Source organism: Mastomys coucha, unplaced genomic scaffold (genome assembly GCF_008632895.1).
Source record: "Mastomys coucha isolate ucsf_1 unplaced genomic scaffold, UCSF_Mcou_1 pScaffold14, whole genome shotgun sequence".
NCBI classification, from domain to species: domain Eukaryota; kingdom Metazoa; phylum Chordata; class Mammalia; order Rodentia; family Muridae; genus Mastomys; species Mastomys coucha.
Window position 1 is genome coordinate 28865965 of NW_022196896.1, and position 18682 is coordinate 28884646.

The 18682-nt window shown below is 36.0% G+C and overlaps 2 long non-coding RNA genes across 3 annotated transcripts in view; both read left to right on the forward strand.

Annotated features, from left to right (window-relative positions):
* Window positions 1-13510, forward strand: part of LOC116088099 — a 66746-nt gene extending 53236 nt beyond the window's left edge. Inside the window, exons 3-5 of the long non-coding RNA XR_004117765.1 lie at window positions 6465-6661; window positions 8694-8826; window positions 13440-13510. This is a non-coding gene — a long non-coding RNA (uncharacterized LOC116088099). The remainder of the gene's footprint in view (window positions 1-6464; window positions 6662-8693; window positions 8827-13439) is intronic.
* A 1669-nt stretch (window positions 13511-15179) lies between these two features.
* LOC116088102 lies at window positions 15180-18037 on the forward strand. 2 transcript variants are annotated; one of them, XR_004117771.1, is made up of 3 exons: window positions 15180-15201; window positions 16802-17193; window positions 17847-18037. It is a non-coding gene; the product is annotated as an uncharacterized LOC116088102 (long non-coding RNA). The 2 variants fall into 2 exon arrangements; XR_004117770.1 differs by lacking the exon at window positions 15180-15201 and adding an exon at window positions 15256-15333.
* Window positions 18038-18682: the final 645 nt, after the last annotated feature.

An 18682-nucleotide genomic window follows, 5' to 3' on the forward strand; every position in this document is an offset into this window, starting at 1 on the left:
AAAAAGAAAGAAAAATGATATGACCTCTATTCATTGAAATTCGGGCAATACTACTGAGAAAATGTAGCAAAATGTAACAAAGAATTGTCTAATGATATTCTAGATGCCCCTGGGGTCCACTAGAGCAACATACATTTTTATTTTTTTGTCTCCAACTTCATTAATTTCATTTTTCCCACTTTCTTGTTAGTTTGGCTATGGGTTTGTTAATTTTTATCATTTTTCAAAGACCTGACTCTTTGTTAGCTTGATTTTGTGTATTTTTTATTTAGACTTGATTTTATTAATTTCTTTCCTCTATGGTTTCTATTTGTTGCCCATCTATGTGATTTGGGATTGGCTTCTTATTATTTTTCTACTACCTTGGAGTGGACCATTGGGTTATTTATTAGCTATCTCTCTAGCATTTATATATATATATATATATAATATATATATACATATATACATATATATATGTATATATATATATATATATATATATAATACATATATATATATATGTAATTCATTATATGGGTGTGGGGAATCAAAACTAGGTCTTCTGGAAGACTAGTCAGTTCACTTAAGCATAAAGCCTCATCTTGCTTTCTAATACGCACATGTATAGCTATAAACCTTCCTCTTAGAATTCCTCTTCTTTTGCTGAAAGGCTGTGGTAGAATGTGTTCTGATTTTTATTTAAATCTAGGATTTAAATTTTTTCCTCTTATTTTTAATGACCTATTATTGTTCAGTGAAAAACATACTGTTGTAGGATGTGGTGGTAAATGCCTCTGAATACAGCCCTTGGGGCCAGAGGATGGGGAGGAGATAGATCTCGTTCAGTTCAAGGCCAGTCTCATCTAAGTAATGAGTTTACTCTGAGTTCTGATACTGTTGACATGTTTACTCAACAGCATTGGTGTTTTTCTCATCAGTCTGCAGAATTTGAAGATGGCTTGAAGTCACATGACTTAATTGTCCAAACTAATCAACTAAATCCATTTTAATTAATTAAAAACAATGTTTAGGGACATTTTATAAACCCAGCTATTGATGTTGTTTAAATGTTTAAAATACATATCTAGAGTCAGGAGAATCATGAAAAACTGAGCCATAGGTTATGTGGTTTTATGAGAGGAAATCCAGGAAGAGACGCTGGAAAATTCTTATATTATTCCCTAAAAAAGTATTTCTCAATTTGTAGGAGGTGATCCCTTTGGGCATCAAACAACCCTTTCATAGGGGCTGCACATTAGATATCTTGCATATCAAATATTTCCATAACAATGTGTAAGAATAGTGAAATTATAGTTATGAAGTAGCAATAAAAATAATTTTATTGTTGAGGGGGGCATCACAGCATGAGGAACTATACTAAAGGGTCACAAGTGAGTGTGGTTGAGAACCACTACTTTAAAAAAGTAGGAGACTAGAAATAAAACTTAAACTGGTCACATAGTTCAAACAGGCTTACTGGAGGAAGTAATAGGGAAAATAGGAATGTAAACAAGAATAGAATGGACCCAAAGAGTTAGGCTGAGAAATATTTGGTGACCTTCAATATTGATAGAACATTGAGATGATAATCTGTTCTTCAAAGGAATTAGAGTATGAGAGATTTATACATTTCAGACCACTATGTTTAGATGTTTGTCAGTGATGTGACATAGCAATCATAGACCTTTCCTTTACTGTCCACTGTCTCCATGTTTAGCATGGGACCAGTAAAAATAAGTAATTGCTGAATAGACATGTGTTTGACTGAACATGGGTAAGATGAAAGAAAGGACAATGGCTTAAGGGGAAAGGTGGAAGGATATCAGAATAAATATTCTCATTTTTCATTTAAAACCCTACCTTAAAATTCTAGTGGTGCACAAAGCTTTTTCTTGATTTTTGAGTTTTTATTTTTCCTTCCTGGAAAAATATATCTATTGAAAAATTTGACAGTAGATATTTTTAACCTTGTATTAGAGTAGTAAATTAGTTATTATGAAACAATACAGCTCCTCAATACACAACAATATTAAGAGTTCTGATTGTGAAAGGGTGTCACATCCATATCATCACTGAAACATCTTCCTGTACAAAATATAACTAAAAAATAAGTAAGTCTGTCATAATGAGTGTTATATTTAAAATATTGGCTTAGTTTGGTTTTACAAAACTCAAATTTTTATAAGCATGTACATACATTTCATCTAAAATACTTTACAGAAGAATATGCCCTTTCCACCTTACATTTTCTGGCTTATATATTCAGTTCTATGAACCTGTCAATCATATCTGGAATCAATATCTGGAGCATAGATATTAAAATAGAGAATGTGAAAACGTTATTGATGCTGCTTTACTTGATAATAAAAATATATACGAGGAAAGTGATTTAAGTACTCTCTATTCTTTTCTCCCTTTTAACTTTAATACAGTAAATAGTTTTGATCTGATTCACAAATAAGCATATAAGAACTGCAAATTTGCAAAAAGAAAAAACTGAAAGTGGATCATTTGGAGACTTTAGACTTTGGCTAACTATGATAAATTCCCTGGCTTCTATTTTTTTCTTCCTGGGTTAGTTTTCTTGGTTTTAGGATAAAACACCTAGACAAAAGAAACTTAAGCATAATGTTTTCATAGTTCTAGGGTACAGTCTACTATAGCAGGGAAAACATGACAGTAAGAGCTTAAGGCTTCCTGTCCCAGTCTATCTATACTCACAGGAAGTACTAGGAGGAAAAGTCAAACCCAAGGAAGTTAACAATAGCCATGAAAACACATGCAATAAATAATCTTGCACTAGCATAATCCAAAGAGGGAACATATACACATGTGCATGCACACATACACACACACGCACACACACACACACACACACACACACACACACACACACACACCTACCATCACCAATTACAACAAAATAACAACATGCTCAAAAACTTATAGGACATGATAAAAGCTGTGCTAAGAGGAAAGCTTATAGCACTAAGTACTTTCATAAATAAATTGGCAAGTGCTCACACTAGCAACTTAACAGTACATCTGAAACTCTAGAACAAAAAGAAGCAAATGTACACAAGAGGATGGATGGCAGGAAACAATCAAACTGATAGTTAAAATCAATGAAATAGAAAGAGACAAAGAAAGTAAGAAATAAAGAAGGAAAGAAAAAAAACAGAGAGAGAGAGAGAGAGAGAGAGAGAGAGAGAGAGAGAGAGAGAGAGAGAGAGAGAATACAAAGAATCAATAAAAGAAAGGGTTGGTTCTTTGAGAAAAATAAGTAAAATAGAAAAGCCTTTATCTTTACTAAGTAAAGGGTAGAGAGAATATCCAAATTAATAAAATCAGAGACAAAAAGCAGGATATAACAACCAAAAGCAAGGAAATCCAAAGAATCATAAGGTCATATTTCATAAACCCGTACTCCACCAAACTGGATAATGTAAAACAAATGGAGAATTTTCTTGATAGATGCCATGTATCAAAGTTAAATCAAGATCAGGTAAACAACTTAAAATGTTCTATTTAATCCCTAAGAAAATATAAATATTTATTCAAAGTCTCCCAACCAGAAATAGTCCAGGGACAGATTGTTTTAGTGCAGAGTTCTATGAGACTTTGAAAGAAGGCTTAAGGCCAATACTCCTTAAATTATTACACAAAATAGAAAGAGAAAAAACCATTGTCTAATTTATTTTATGAAGTCACAATTATCCTGATATCCAAACCACACAAAGATTCGCCAAAGAGAATTAGATACCAATCATCAACTTGATGCAAATGTACTCAATAAAATACTTGAAATCTGAATATAAGAACACATCAAAAAGAACATCCACCATGATCAAATAGGCTTCATTCCAGAAATGCAGGGATGGATCAGAACCCAAAAATATGTCAACATAGTCTACTATATAAATAAACTAAAAGAAGCTGGGCAGTTGTGGTTCATGCCTTTAATCCTAGCACTTGGGTGGCAGAGGCAGGCAGATTTCTGAGTTCGAGGCCAACCTGGTCTATAGAGTGAGTTCCAGGATAGCCAGGGCTACATAGTCAAACCCTGTCTTGAAACAAAACAAAACAAAACAACAAAGGAAAAAAAACCCAAAACAACAAAAAGTAAACTAAAAGAAAAAACCCATCTGATTACCCCATTAGATACTAGAACAACCTTTGACAAAATTAAATCTCTTTATGATAAAAGCCTTGGAGAGGTCAGGGATACAAGGGACATATGTAAGCATAATACAGCCAATTTACAATAAGCCTATAGTCAATATCAAATTAAATGGAGAGAAAGTTAAATCAACTCCACTAAAATCAGGAGGGACAAGGGTGTCCATTCTCTCCATATCTATTCAATATAATACTTGGCTAGAACAATAAGACAACTAAATGATATCAAGGAAACTCAAATTAGGAAGCAAGAATTTCAAAGTAGTATACATAAGTAACTCCCCCAAAAATTGTATCAGGGAATTTTTCAGCTGATAAAGACCTTCAGTAAAGTAGCTAGATATAAGATTAATTCAAAATTTAAAAAATCAGTAGCATTCTTTATACAAATGTCAAAGGGGCTAAGAAATAAATAAAAAAAAACAATACCCTTCACAATAGGTGCAAAAATGTAATATATCTTTTGGTAACTCTAACCAAGCAAGTTAAAGACCTGTATAATGAAAACCTCAAGTCTTTGAAGGACATTGAAGAATATAAGAGAAGATAGAAAGTTCTCTTATGGTCATGGATTGGTAGAATCAACATAATATAAATGGCCATCCTACAAAAAGAATCTACAGATTCAGTACAATCTCCATCAGAATTCCAATACAATTCTTTACAGACTTGAAAGAATTGAAAAGAATTGACAGTCAGCATCAAATCGAAAAACAAAACCAAACCATGGTAGTTAAAAGGAGCCTATACAATAAAAGAACATCAGGAGATACCACTATCCCTGATTTCAAGCTCTACTAAAAAGCAGTAATAATAAAAATCATATGGAATTGGCTTAAAAACAGAGAGGTTGATCAACAGAATCAAATCAAAGACACAGATGTAAAACCACATATCCCTGGACACCTGATGTTTTATAAAGAGGGCATAAATATACAATAAAGGAAAAGAAAGTGTTTTTAACAAATGATGCTAATCTAACTAGATGTCAACATGTAGAAAAGGGCAAATAGATCCCTATCTATCATCCTTTATAAAACTTAAGTGCAAATTGATCAAAGTCTCAACATAATACCAGAAACACTGAATCTGATAGAAAAGAAATGAGGGAATAACATTAAGTGCTTCGGCATTGGAGACAAGAATCTGAACATAATACCAATAGTGCAGGCACTGAAATCAACAATTAGAAAATGGGACCTCATGAAATTAAAAAACTTCTGTAAGACAAAGGACACCCCTTCAATAATATAAAATGCCAGTCTATAGAATGGGAAAAGATTTTTATTAATGCCATACCTTATAGAGGTCTAATATCCAAAATATATGGAGAACTCAAGAAACTATGCATCACCAAACTAAATACTCCAATTAAAAGTGGGGTTCAGTTCTAAACAGAACATCCTCAATAAAGGAATCTCAAATGGATTGGAAACACTCAATATCCTTAGCCATCAGGGAAATACAAATCAAAACAACTTTGAGATTCTACCTTACACCTGTAAGAAAGGGTAAGAAAAAAAACCAAAGTGATAGTTGAGTTTGGTGAGGATGTAGAGCAAGGGGAATACTCTTCCATTGCTGGTGGGAGTACAAACTTGTACAGATACTTTGAAAATCATTATGATAGATTCTCATAAATTTGGGAATTTATCTGCCAGGAGAACCAGCCATACCACTCTTGGGCATACACCCAAAGCATGCTTCATCCTATTACAAGGACATTTGCTAATCTATGTTCATAGAAGCTTTGTTCATAATAGCTAGAAACTGAAAACAACCTAGATATTCTTGAACTGAATAATGTTTTTTTTTTTTTTAAATGTGCTACATTTACACAATGGAGTACTACTCAGCTGTTAAAAAAAATAGCATCTGAAATTTGCAGGCAAATAGATGGAACTAGAAAAAATCATCCTCAGTGAGGTAACCCAGTTGTAGAATGACAAACATGGTATGTACTCACTTATAAGTATATACTAGCTATAAAGCAAATGATAGGCGTGCTACAAACCCACAGTCCCAGAGAGGCTAAGTAATGAGGGACTAAGGGGGTTGGGTGCAGGGTCTCCCTGGTAATGGGAAATAAAATAGATTTCATGGTTGAAGTGGGAGTATGTGGGATTCAGGCCACAGGGATGGAGGTAATGAATAATGGGAGCCATGACTGGAATTGGGGGATATTTCTCGACTGAGGTGGAAAGTTAATGCAGTGCGAACTCCATAGAATTTGTAAGGGTGATAGTAGGGAACACTTCTCATAATAGACAAGGAGTCTGAAAATTGCCCTTCTTTGTAACCAGGCAAGATCACAAGTGGAGGGATTGGAATACTAATCATCATCATCAGACTTTATCCAGCAACTGATAGGAGCAGATGCTGAGTCCCATAGACGAATATTAGGCTGAGCATGAGGAGTCTTGAGGAGAAAAGGAAGGGATTATTGGAGAAGCCAGAGGGATCAAAACGCCACAAGAACATGGTCCACCGAATCAATCAGGTGAGACTCAAGTGGGCTCACAGGAATCAGGGAACCTATATGGGTTTGACGTAGGTCCTCTGCATATATGTTTTGGTTGTGTAGCTTAGTGCTCTTGTGGGATTCTTAACAGTGGGAGCAGGGACTGTCTTTGACTCCTTTGCCTGCCTTTGGGACCCTTTTCCTCCTACTGCGTTGCCTCATCCAGCCTTGATGTGATAATATGTACCTGGTCTAATTGTAGCTTGTTATGACTCATTTGATTGATACCATGGAAGGTCTGTTCTTTTAGAGAGGAGGTGAAGCAAAGGTTCCATTGTAGGTTGGATCTAGGGGAAGTGGAAGTGAGGGGTGAGACTGGGGGTAGAAGAGGAAGGGGAAACGGCAGTTGGGATGTAATATATAAAAGAATATGAGTAAAATGAAGAAAACGTAAAGGAAAACCAAACCAATGAGTGAACAAACAAAACAAATAAGCAAAATTCTTAAACAAACACATGCACACAAGAAAGAAACCAAAATATATAAGCTAAAGACCAATAATAAACAAATTGAAACAAACAAACTCTCTAGAATAAACAAACAAAACGTTGAGTTTGAGTTGGTCATCTACTGCAGATTATGGGGCCTATCCTAAACTGCAGTTAATATATTCAGTGAGATGCCACTGAATAAAACTAATTTTTCCTTGATAGCATGTGTAAACTATACATAGCTTCTTGATTAGGGGTGCAAGCTGTGTGTGTTGGAACCAATCTGGTTTGAACTCGTTCATTTCTAGGAATCCATGTGTGTCAAAATCCATGTGTTTAGAGGACACTATTTCCTTGGAGTCATCCATCCTCTTTGGCTCCTATAATCTTTCTGTCTTCTCTCCCTCATAGGACCTAGAGAGCATTCCAACATCTTTCCCTCTCTGCTCAGGGCCCATTTGTAAGTATCTTTGTTAGTTCCCATCTACAGCAAGAAGAGCACTTTTCTGATGATGGCTAAGTGAGACACTGATTTAGAGGCATAGCAGAATGTCATTAGGAGTCTTTATTGCTATGTTCATTCAACGAAATGATAGGACATTTCCCTCGAGGCCCATGACCTAGCTATTCTCTTTTCTCTTGGCTCCTTTGTTAGAATCAGGTGTGAGTTCTATCTCATGGAATGGGCCATAAATCCAATTAAAAATGGTTGGTTACTTCCACAACATTTGTGCTACTATTTTCTTTTTCAGCATATCTTGTAGGTCGGTCACTTTGAGTTCACAGGGCTTGTAGCTCTATTAGTATTTACCTTTATCCTCTGATATTATGCAAAGTACCTATCAGAACCAAGAATGCACAGTCAGTAGGAGTAAAGGATCTAGGTAGGTGTTAGATCAACTTCTCCTTGTGCAAGAAAAACTATATATGTGTTGTCTTCAACAATAAAGCCTTAACCCTAGACCAGGACAAGCAAAGTATTGTGGGTAGGCATTAATCCTAATAATTGAAAGGCAGTTGTTTTGAATTTTCATTTACAAAATGGTTCTATCCCTTCCAAGTCTTCGTGTTTCAGTTACAGAATAATGCTCTCTATTTCTATAAAGTCCTTTCAGATATTTTGAACATAATTGTGTTATAGTTCTGTACCAGTTTAGCATTGTTATGATGCCAAATGACTTTTCCATTCATGAACATGATATATTAACTCCAATCTTCTCTAAATTCTTCATTAATATTTTGAAATTTATCATATAAATTCTCTGCATGTTTTGTAGGATGTACCCATAAGCAACTCACCTTTTATATGATTAAAAGACAGGATTTAGTGTTTTTTTCATCTTAAGTTTTACTTATTCATTGGTATCTTATAAAAACATAATGAATCTTCATGTGCTAATTTTGTGTATAAGTTGCTTTTGATTCACATAATAAAAGAATTTTGGTTGTTGCTGCTGGTTCTTTGGAATGTGTTTTTATGTTGACAATAATGTTAGGCAATAATCTAGGCAATTTTATTTAGGAGATTATGCTGAATCATGAAGAGTCAAGTTACTAACCAATGTAGCTTTTCTTTTCAGCTACATACCATTTCTGAAGTAACAAAACAAGGCAAATATGAACCAGTGCTTGCCAAGACTTGGGAATGTAAATGGAGGAAGCTGGAGAAGAGGAGGGGCTAATCTATAGATGACAACTAGATGGATACCTAAGGTGAGAGAGCTGTCTTGCAGTCTGACCTTGTTGCTGACTGCACAATCTACACACGAAATGCAGATGCACACAGAATAATGCATCAAAAGCTGGTTATCTAAGGAATGTACATAGATCTAAATAACTATGGTCAAGCTCCTCTCTCTGCTCTTCCTCAGAAGGTGCAGTCTGTTACAATAAAAGAATAGACAGGGAAAGGATGGGTAGCTATCACTTTTTACAGTTCTCACCAAATAACAAGTTAGAAATTGATACCCAGAAGTCCAAACAATGGAAAGGAGAACACAGTTCCCAAACCCCTGCTCGCTCATCAGGTGATCGACATAAATGACAGCAACTGACTTTGGTTTTGACAATTTCAAGGTATCCTACTTAAGTAGTCTGTAGAAGTGTTCAATACAATGTTAAATATATACATAAACACACACACACACACACACACACACACACACACATATATATGCACACATACATATCACAATGCCACTTGGGGTGTTATTGAGCATCCTTTTGAGATTAGGATCTGGCATATTTACCTACATCTAGCTGCCATGTGGTTAAGCAACTTTTCCATGGACACAAGGCTTGGTAATACGAAGACAGGAAAGAAACAAATGTCTAGATGGGGGCCCCTTCCTCCAGGCCACACTGGTTTCCTCGAGCATCAACCACTGTACAGAAAAGCTTACCTATCATCCCTGCAGCACATTTCCTTGGTTAGCCACAGAGCCCACACCTTTACTTTCTAGAGGTCAACTTCTCAAAAATAGCATGTTTGAGTCTGACTAGGGTGGTTTATGTTGCAAAAGGGAAGGCCATGCACAATTTGATTGACAGTACCATTACAGAAAGCTGATCAGATAAGCATTTAGTGACACTTTTCTCCTGTGGGACTTAAAAATTGGGAAATGTTGAGCAATACTTGCACTAATCCAAATGAAAATTGGAAGTTAAATATTTGACTTTTAAGGATAAAAGAGAAGAACAAATAATCTATTAGAAACTTGATGTAGAAAATGGGCAATATACATGTGAAATATGAAATACTGTTGGTCTTATGGGCCAAAAGTAATAGTTACTTGTACATTAAAAAACACAAAAATGTCTACTGTAAAAAAGTTACAATATTTTGTTGATGAAATCGTAATTGAGGAATAGAAACAAGTTCTAGTTTGAAAAGAACTTTTACCCATGAAATTATGTTAGTCAAAGAGTATTAACAATTGTTTCTCCATTTTTAGCAGATTTTAAATTGAGTGAAGCATTAGTAGGTTGATAAATGTCCCCACCAAACTAAGGTTTCTGTGCCGTCATTAAGACATTCTAATAAAGCCATTCATCTCAAAGGCTAAATTGTTACATAGTGGACATTTATCCACCACTAAAATGTTCAGTAGCCTCAAATGAAATATACTTTGGCTCTGATGGAAACTGGATAATAACTAGAGAAATCAAAATGAATACAAATAACCTAGCTTATGGAGCTGTGAGGAGAGAAGGGAGCATTGAGAGGACACATTCACACAAACAATGTTCTTTCACTTTAAAGTCTTCTAGCTGTGAAGGATTGGAGGTGTCATTACTGTGTTAGTGGTATGTGTAAGAATAACCTAAAGTCTTTATTGACAAGGACACAGGCCCTGATCACAACTGACTTAGAAAAACGTATACTTGTTACCATCTGCTCAATGTGCTGTTCATTACAATCTGTTAGTGAAATGTCTCCATTTTCAAAGTATTTTTATTACCAGTAAAGTTCCTGTCATGTGTTACACTAAGTGTTGGTGTCCTATCTTGCCCATGGCATGACTTGACAGCAAATGACTATAAACAGGCAAGAGCATTGGAAGAGGGTAGCACTTGTTTTGTTTCCCCATGAATAGATTCATACACAGAGATGCCATCATGGAAACTGTGTTTCTCCCTCTTTAGTAGCTCACACCACAGGGGGTTGGGTATGGATGATCTGATAAGGACATACACAAGCAGATCACATCCTTTTTCTCTGGCACCCTCTTTTCAACAACTTCTTTTATTAAATTAAAAGAACAAAAGCACTTGTTCACAGCAAAATTATACTCTCACGGCAAATTTTCATTTTAAAAAGGAGAAAAAAGTATTGCATTTTTTCTAATGCTTGTTTCCTATTAACCCACACTTGATTGGTTTCAGACCCAAGAGACACAGGCCCATGCTTATTGCTATGGTTTCCTTAATGTTATATATCCCAGAATCTCTCCTCTTCCTATTTTTTCCTTAGGAAAAGTAACCAAATGAACACATTTTCAACCTTGATGCTATCTCCTAGGAGGTTCAAAGAATCAGTTAACGTTTCTCTGTATTTGGCCTGTCAGTTTCAATATTCTCCTTAATGCTACTTTATATTTTTTAATCGCAGTCTCTCAGCAATAGCAAATTTTTATTCACACACACGATGGCTGTGATTTTCTAGATAGAGTTTTCGTGCTTTGTACTTGAATTGCAATGCAATTATCTTCCTTTTTTACCCTTGCTTTCCAGGGAGATAACCCTACAAATTTTGATTTTCATGTATGGTCTTCTTTGAATTGCAAATTTTCTCTCCTTTTTATTTTTAGACCAAACGTATATGATAAAATGCATTCCTATGTCTTTATACATGAACACACGTCCATATGTATTTAAACATGCATGTTTGTTAATTTGAATATAGAAAAACATGTAACAATCTTCTTCTTCAGCAATACTTTAAAGGCTTGTCTTATTTTAAAACATCATGTGCATGAACACAAAGTAACATCTCTTCCAATCCTTTTAGACAATGATTATGTAATGTTCCATATCAATCAATGACATTTTCACAATTCAAATGAATACAGTCTATGCTTTAGGATTGAAATAAAATTTGAACTTTACTCAGTTTTCCAGATAAATTTTAGAATGTTAAAGAAAGGAGGGATAGATTGTGAGATATAGGCCATAATATTTCAAGTTTGCTATTTTACTTAGAATCTTAAAGTAACAGAGGGGTCTTCTAATAACCTACTTCAGTTGTTCAGAGTTTACTTAAGAGTCTGGTAAGGAGAATGCTTTCTTTTCCTTCTCCCAAAATCTCTAGCCCCCCCCCCTCTCTCTCTCTCTCTCACACACACACACACACACACATATGCATGCTTTTGATACACATTTCAATATATGTTCTTCATAACTCAATCCTGACTTAGACTGCTGAAAAAGACTCCAGGACACATAGATGAGGATAGTTCAGTAAAGAATTGGCTTCCTGTCAAACGTAGTATTGTGTGTAGCAGAATGTATGCCCTGAGTGAATTGATGGCTATTTGTCTCTCCATGAAGACAGGTAATCCTTTCTTTTCTTTATTCACATAGATTTGTTAGGGGCTGCCATTTACTTCACTGTAATCCAGCTGCTCTACAAATTTATGACTATCATTAAACAGAGAAAACAAAGGATGCATTTAAACTTAATTTTAGAAAAAATTAAAGTTATTAACAATCTTTTTAAATGATATTTTTATGTTTAAAAAATTTAAAAAATAATGAATATTTATCTTATGCATAGGCTATTTTGCCTGCATGCACATCTGTGCAGTCTATGTGGTCTTGGTCCCTGCAGAGGGCATCTGATGCCATGGGATGGAGCTACTGAGACTTGTGGGCTTTCCTATGAATGCTGGGAAACAAGCTTGGGTGCTCTGAAAGAGCAGATTGTGCTCTCCAGCCCCAATTTTATTTTTAAATTAAACACATTCTTAAAATGTTCTACATATTAGGAATCCAAAATCTCTCACCATCCAAGCTGTTATAATTCTCTGAGTGCATATACACACAGACACACAGACACACACACACATACACACCCACCCACCCATGCAGACACCCACACCCACACCCACCCTACACATACACATATTTTCTTAAAAAGCAAACATATAACTATAAAGACTGTGCCGTGGTTGGTGAAACAGTGCTATAATCTGAACACTGTGTTTAGATTACTTTCATATTTTCCCTTTATTACTGGTTACAGAGGTTTGTGATGTGAAAATTTGAAAAAAGTCATTGTCTACCTTTGCTAGACATAAAGGAAGTTCTAGAATATGAGCCAATAATGAGTGCACAAAATTGAGAAAATGTGTCTATTGGGTCAAAATACTTGGGCTTACAAACTAAGCAATTATAATTTTTTAAAAAAAGATGCATTTTAGTGAATAAAATATGGAAGTTTTGGAAGTTTACTCAACATTTTGATTCATACATGGCTGACTATCTCCTTATCATTCCATGAGGGGTACATATTCTTGAGTCTAAAGATCATAACAGAAAGATCTGGATAGAAAATCATAAAGTGTTATCCCTCACTAAATCCACAACCAATCAATTATGTTTATGCTCATCTTTTGCATTTGTTGAATGTAGGTATCTGCAGGTAGGTTTTCCTAATCTAAACTGGGTTCAGAGAGCATTATTCCTTTAACTGTTCCCCTGTCTCCCTCTTTTCCTCCAGTGTTCCTGGAATCCCTTTGAGGCAGTGGTCCATGTACCAATTGGTCCTGGTGCTAATGTTGTTATAATCTCCCTCAATCTATCTTTTCTTTGTCTTCTTTTTCTAGAGTAACTTCAGTTGATCTGTTTGAAGTTTGCTGATTCTTTTTCTGTCTCTTCAAACCCACTACTGAAGAGCTCCAGTAAGTTTTGCTTTCAGTTTTACACCTTTTCTAACTTTATAATTTGTGGTCATCTTAGACCACTCAGTGCTACATTGATAATTTCTGTTTGTACAGACACTGTGTGTGCTTAGAATTTCTCAGCTACTTGGCTATGTTTTGTCTTTTGCCTCCACAAGCAATTGGCTTAAAATCTTTGTAGGCCAAAAGTATATACTTCCTTGGGAACAATTTTTTGTTCATCTTTTCTGTGGTAGAGCCATGTTTTTCATATCTTAAGATTCTTTGTTGATATTTGGGTATTTTTAGTGTTAAAATGGGGTAATCAGATCCTTAAACATTATTTAGAGTGTTTTTAAAACTGTAATTGCAGCTATTTCTATATATCCTCTTTTTCTCTATCCTCTCTTTCTCTCTCTGTGTGTGATCTATCTGTCTTCTCTCTCTCTCTCTCTCTCTCTCTCTCTCTCTCTCTCTGTGTGTGTGTGTGTGTGCATGTGTTTGCTTAAAGATTTTAAAAATCATTTTAATACAAAATATTTTCTTTTAGAATTTCATAATAGTTCTGTATTTACGTCATTTCTATACCTCCCTTCCCCTCTCCAACTTTTCCTACTTCTTCTCAAGTTCATAACCTTCTATTCTTTAATTATTATTATTACACACAGAAGCACATCACCACATATACTTTGTTTCTGTCACATGCATACATATATATTATATACATAAGCTTCAGAGCCCATTGTACGTTTAGGTCGGACTACTTGACATCATTGCAGAATCCTGATTTTCCTCATCAGCATTTAATTATCTATACTATAGACTTTATAGCTCTTCATTACAGGGTGAGATCTTGTGAAATTTCTGCATCTACACTGGCATGTCAGTTGGCATTGCCACTATCCAGGTTGTATTTAGGCAACAGTACTGCTGTGGTTTCATGTGTGCACCACCCTTGATGTATCTACAAGAAACTATGTAGCTCCAATTGTCTAGTCCTCTGGGTCTTAACATCTTTTAACTCTATGTTACATGATTCTCTCTTAGCCTCAAGTGTAGAGATTACATTATAGATGTATCAGTTGAAGCTGGGTACCCCATACTCGCTTATTTCCTGCATTTTGGCCATTATGCAGATCTGCAAAAAATAGAAACAACTTAAATGTCCTTCAAACAAGGAACAGAGAATGCAAATATGGTGCATATTCACAAGAATATTTTATTTAATTATGAAAAATATTGAAATTATGAAATTTTCAGAAAAATGGATAGAACTGCAAAATATCATACTGAGGGAGGTAACTCTGACCCAGAAAGATAAACATCATGTGTTCTATTTTATTAGTGGATCCTAGATCTGAATCTTTAGATTTGAACACCTACTGTAGAGTAAGTACAGAAGTCACAGAAACAGAAAGAGGCCATGAGGTAAGAAGGAAGATCTCTAGAGGGTAGGTAGGAGGAGACAGGTATTATGAAGAGAGGAACAGGAGCTAGGGTCATAACTGCGGAGAAATAGGGACTATAATACAGTGGGGGGAGGGGCAAGATAACACCGCTAGTGCTCAGAAAAGTCACACGAACACACAGCATTTTATAGGTTTACTTTAATTTATATTAAATTGTGTGTTTATAGTTTTGCCATGTGGGACAATAATGACCCTTCTAAGAGCCACACACAGACTATCAAAACATCAGTGCCAGATAGGTAAGCTTCTTCACTATAGGGCTATCCTCAAAGCCAAACTATTTCCGTTTTCAGGAATCCTGTTAGTCCTGCCTACTCATAAAAGTCTGTCGCAGGTGTCTACCTCCTTTCTAAAAGGATGGAGCTGGGGAGGTAATGTATTCAGTTGAATGCAAGTGTACACTGATTGCTCTAATTTGGGGCTCATTCTGCATAGCAATGGCAAAGTAAATTATCCAGTGTGGCTGTTTTAAGGCCATCTGTGTTCCTGCCCACAATCCCACACCCATAGGTCTGTCTAATAAACTCATTCATTGGTCTTCCTGTTTGAACTTGTTAGACCAGACTGTAGCTAGTCACTGGGACCTTCAAAAGACAGGTAGATGCTGTTTATTATTCTCCTCCAAAGAAGGAAATTTAGTAACACATCCCTTTGAGTTGTTGCTCAGGGGTATTCAAGAAACTCCCCAAACAATATAAGATATTTTCATTGCATTTTCTTCTCAACTTAACAGTAGGATTCTATTGCTGAAGGCACCATGTACTTCATGCATAGAACTTCGGACAACCAAACAGAACTGAAAGTGTCCTCCCTGGAGACTAGTTTTCATAGTATTGGAAGTTGTTAGGCAAACTTCCAAGAGAGAGGGGAAATTGGTAGTGCTATCCTCCTCTAAAGGCTATGAACTACAGCAATGACTGGCCCACAAAGATATCCTCAACAGTGAAATATTGTCACTTTTATCTTGTGGGTAACTAACAGCTCTCTAGTTGGATTTAAGGCCTGTTTAGTAGGAGGAATTTCACATCTTGTATTATAATGTTAGCCAAATATCAATGGCTAGTGAGGTTGTAGACCTTCTATTATTAATAGTATTTTCCTAACCCAGTATAAGTTTACCCTTAGTATAAATATTTATTCTATACCCACAGTTAAGGGTCGCTCTCATGTCTCCTCAAAAATTTTCTTTTTCCAACATATTGAGACTATTACATAGTTCTATAGCTGATCAAAAATGTTAATGTCTGTATTCCTTGTTGTGTATGAGTGTAAATCTGAACTTAGTATGTGACTGTGGGAGGGAGAAAGGAATAGAGACATACACATAAAGAGAGATAAATGGAGAGAGGGGAGGAGGGAGTTGTAGGAGAGGGGAGAGAAAGAAAGCGGGGAGAGGATATGTTTTGGGCTTTGAAGCTTGGCTGTTTATGGGTACAATTGTAGGCTGCTCGAAACCTTCATTTCCTGCTTGTGTTGTTTCTAGAACTCTACCAGAGATAAAAAGTTAGATGATTTTCCTCTTCTATGAGTACTTTCTACATGACATGTGCATTATCACCTAAATTATTCCACTGTCAGGAGTACTGCTTTTCCCAGAGTAGCTTCTCTCAGGTTTCCCTGGTGGCTTTGAACACTGGATGGGATGTCCCAGAGCCATTTTTGTGAAACAGCTATGTTTTATACTCCTGAGAATAGTTTAAAGGAGCGTCTGCTGCTTTTCTGCTCTGACTGTGTACAGAGCAGAATGAGCAAAGTACAGGTCACTCACAGTTCATGTAGTCACTGCAGAGTTGAGAACGCGTCATTCCCAGAAAATAACCTATAATCTTCACTTTCTAGGACCAGGGCTCAGTGTCTGACACTGCAGGTATAGGCTGCTTGTTTCAATATCACTGAGGCCTGGCAGCAAATGGGAGAAGACCAAAGAAAACGACACAAGCCATTGTTACCCACATACAGTTGCCATTCACTTGATTTAGCATTCTGTTCCTTGCTGTCATCCAGTACCTGATGGAAATAGGTATACAAGAAAACATTAAATGGAGCTTGGGGAATCCTACAGAAGAGGATGAGGAAGGATTGAAGAAACCAGAGGGGGTCAAGAACATCATAAGAAAATCTAGAGAATCAACTAAACTGGGCCCATAGGGGATCATAGAGACTGGACTGCCAACCAGAGAGCATGCCTGGGATGGATCTAGGCCCTCTGAACATATGTAACAGTTGTAAAGGTGAGTGTTTATGTACATTTCCTAACAGCAAGAGCAGGGGCTGTCTCTGACTACCTTGCCTGCCTCTAGATCCATCTACCTTAACTGGGTTGACTAGTCTAGCCACAATAAGAGAAAAAGTGTCTAGTCTTACTGCAACTTTATATGCCAAAGTTGGTTGATGTTAGTGGGAGGCCTACCCTTTTCTGAGGAAAAAGGGAGCAGAGCTGAATACGTGGGGAGGAGGTGAGAGGGAGAGACTGGGATAAGAGGAGGGAGGGGAAGCTTTGATTGGGATACAAAGTAAATAAATAACTTCATTGAGAAAAAACAAAGAGGCACAATGAATATTTACTCATGTTTTATCAGAAACTAAATCATAAAAGTCATAGAACAATTATAAAGTAGCAGATGATGATGATGCTTTTGAAAATCCATCCTTACAAGTTTTCACTGTTTTTCTTTTTATACCGTACACTCTTTGAGATCATGGCTCTAGGGAGATAGTTTGGTTTTAGCAGGCTTGGGGAGCACTGGGCTAGACCTCTCTCTCATAATAAACTGGGAGAAATCTGACATCCTAGAAGTTCCCTTATAGGTGTTTAAACCTAGTTTATGAGCCCTAAACCTAAGATTACTACCTGCTAGTTTTTTTTCTTTTCTCTTCCATAAAGAACAAGGACATACTGCCTCTGGACAGATAGAAGTTTTTCAGGAAGACTACATATTCTAAAAGCTTTAGAAATATCTGAAAGCCTGCTTAACATGAAGGTCACAACAATGGCCTGTTGGTCATTATGCACTGTCATCATTTGAGAGTATTCCACTTTTCTATACAATAAACTCTGGGAATCTTCTACACTGTGCTTACTGTGCTGTGCTTGTATTCTCTGCGTTTTTTTGTTTGTTTGTTTTTGATTTTAATGGAATAACTATGTATTGGAGAAACAAAGGGGTCTAGCATGAGATTTCATGAGATTTTGTAACAGTGGGTTCATTATCTATGATATACTCTATTTTTCACTCTCATGTATACTTAAGTCTACAAGGAACTATAAAGGAACAAAAATGATTTTTTCTTTCATTCTTCATGAAGTCTTAGTTAGGACTATCTGTAACAAAAGATAGAATAATAGGAGAAAAATACTTCAATATTTTGTAACCTCTTGTACACATGAGAGAAATAAGTAAATCTTTAGAGTTAAAAAATGGTTTGATATTAGGCTTAAATATTGTTCTTGGAAAGAAGGAGGTCTATGGGGAGAGGCTCTGTTATGATGAAATAATCATGCTGTAAAGATTCAAGTCAGTGCCTTCTCCATCACCTGAGAACCTTGTCTGGGAGAAGGCTCAGGGATAATCACCCAGCACACAGCAAGACCCTGTAGTCAGTACTTAGCAGTATAAAGGCAAGTGTCCTGATCTTGTCATTTCTTTTCCCTTCATAGTAGTGGTTTGTTTGTAGATGTAAAACAGAATACCTCCTGTATTTGCACTTTCCAAAATCAGA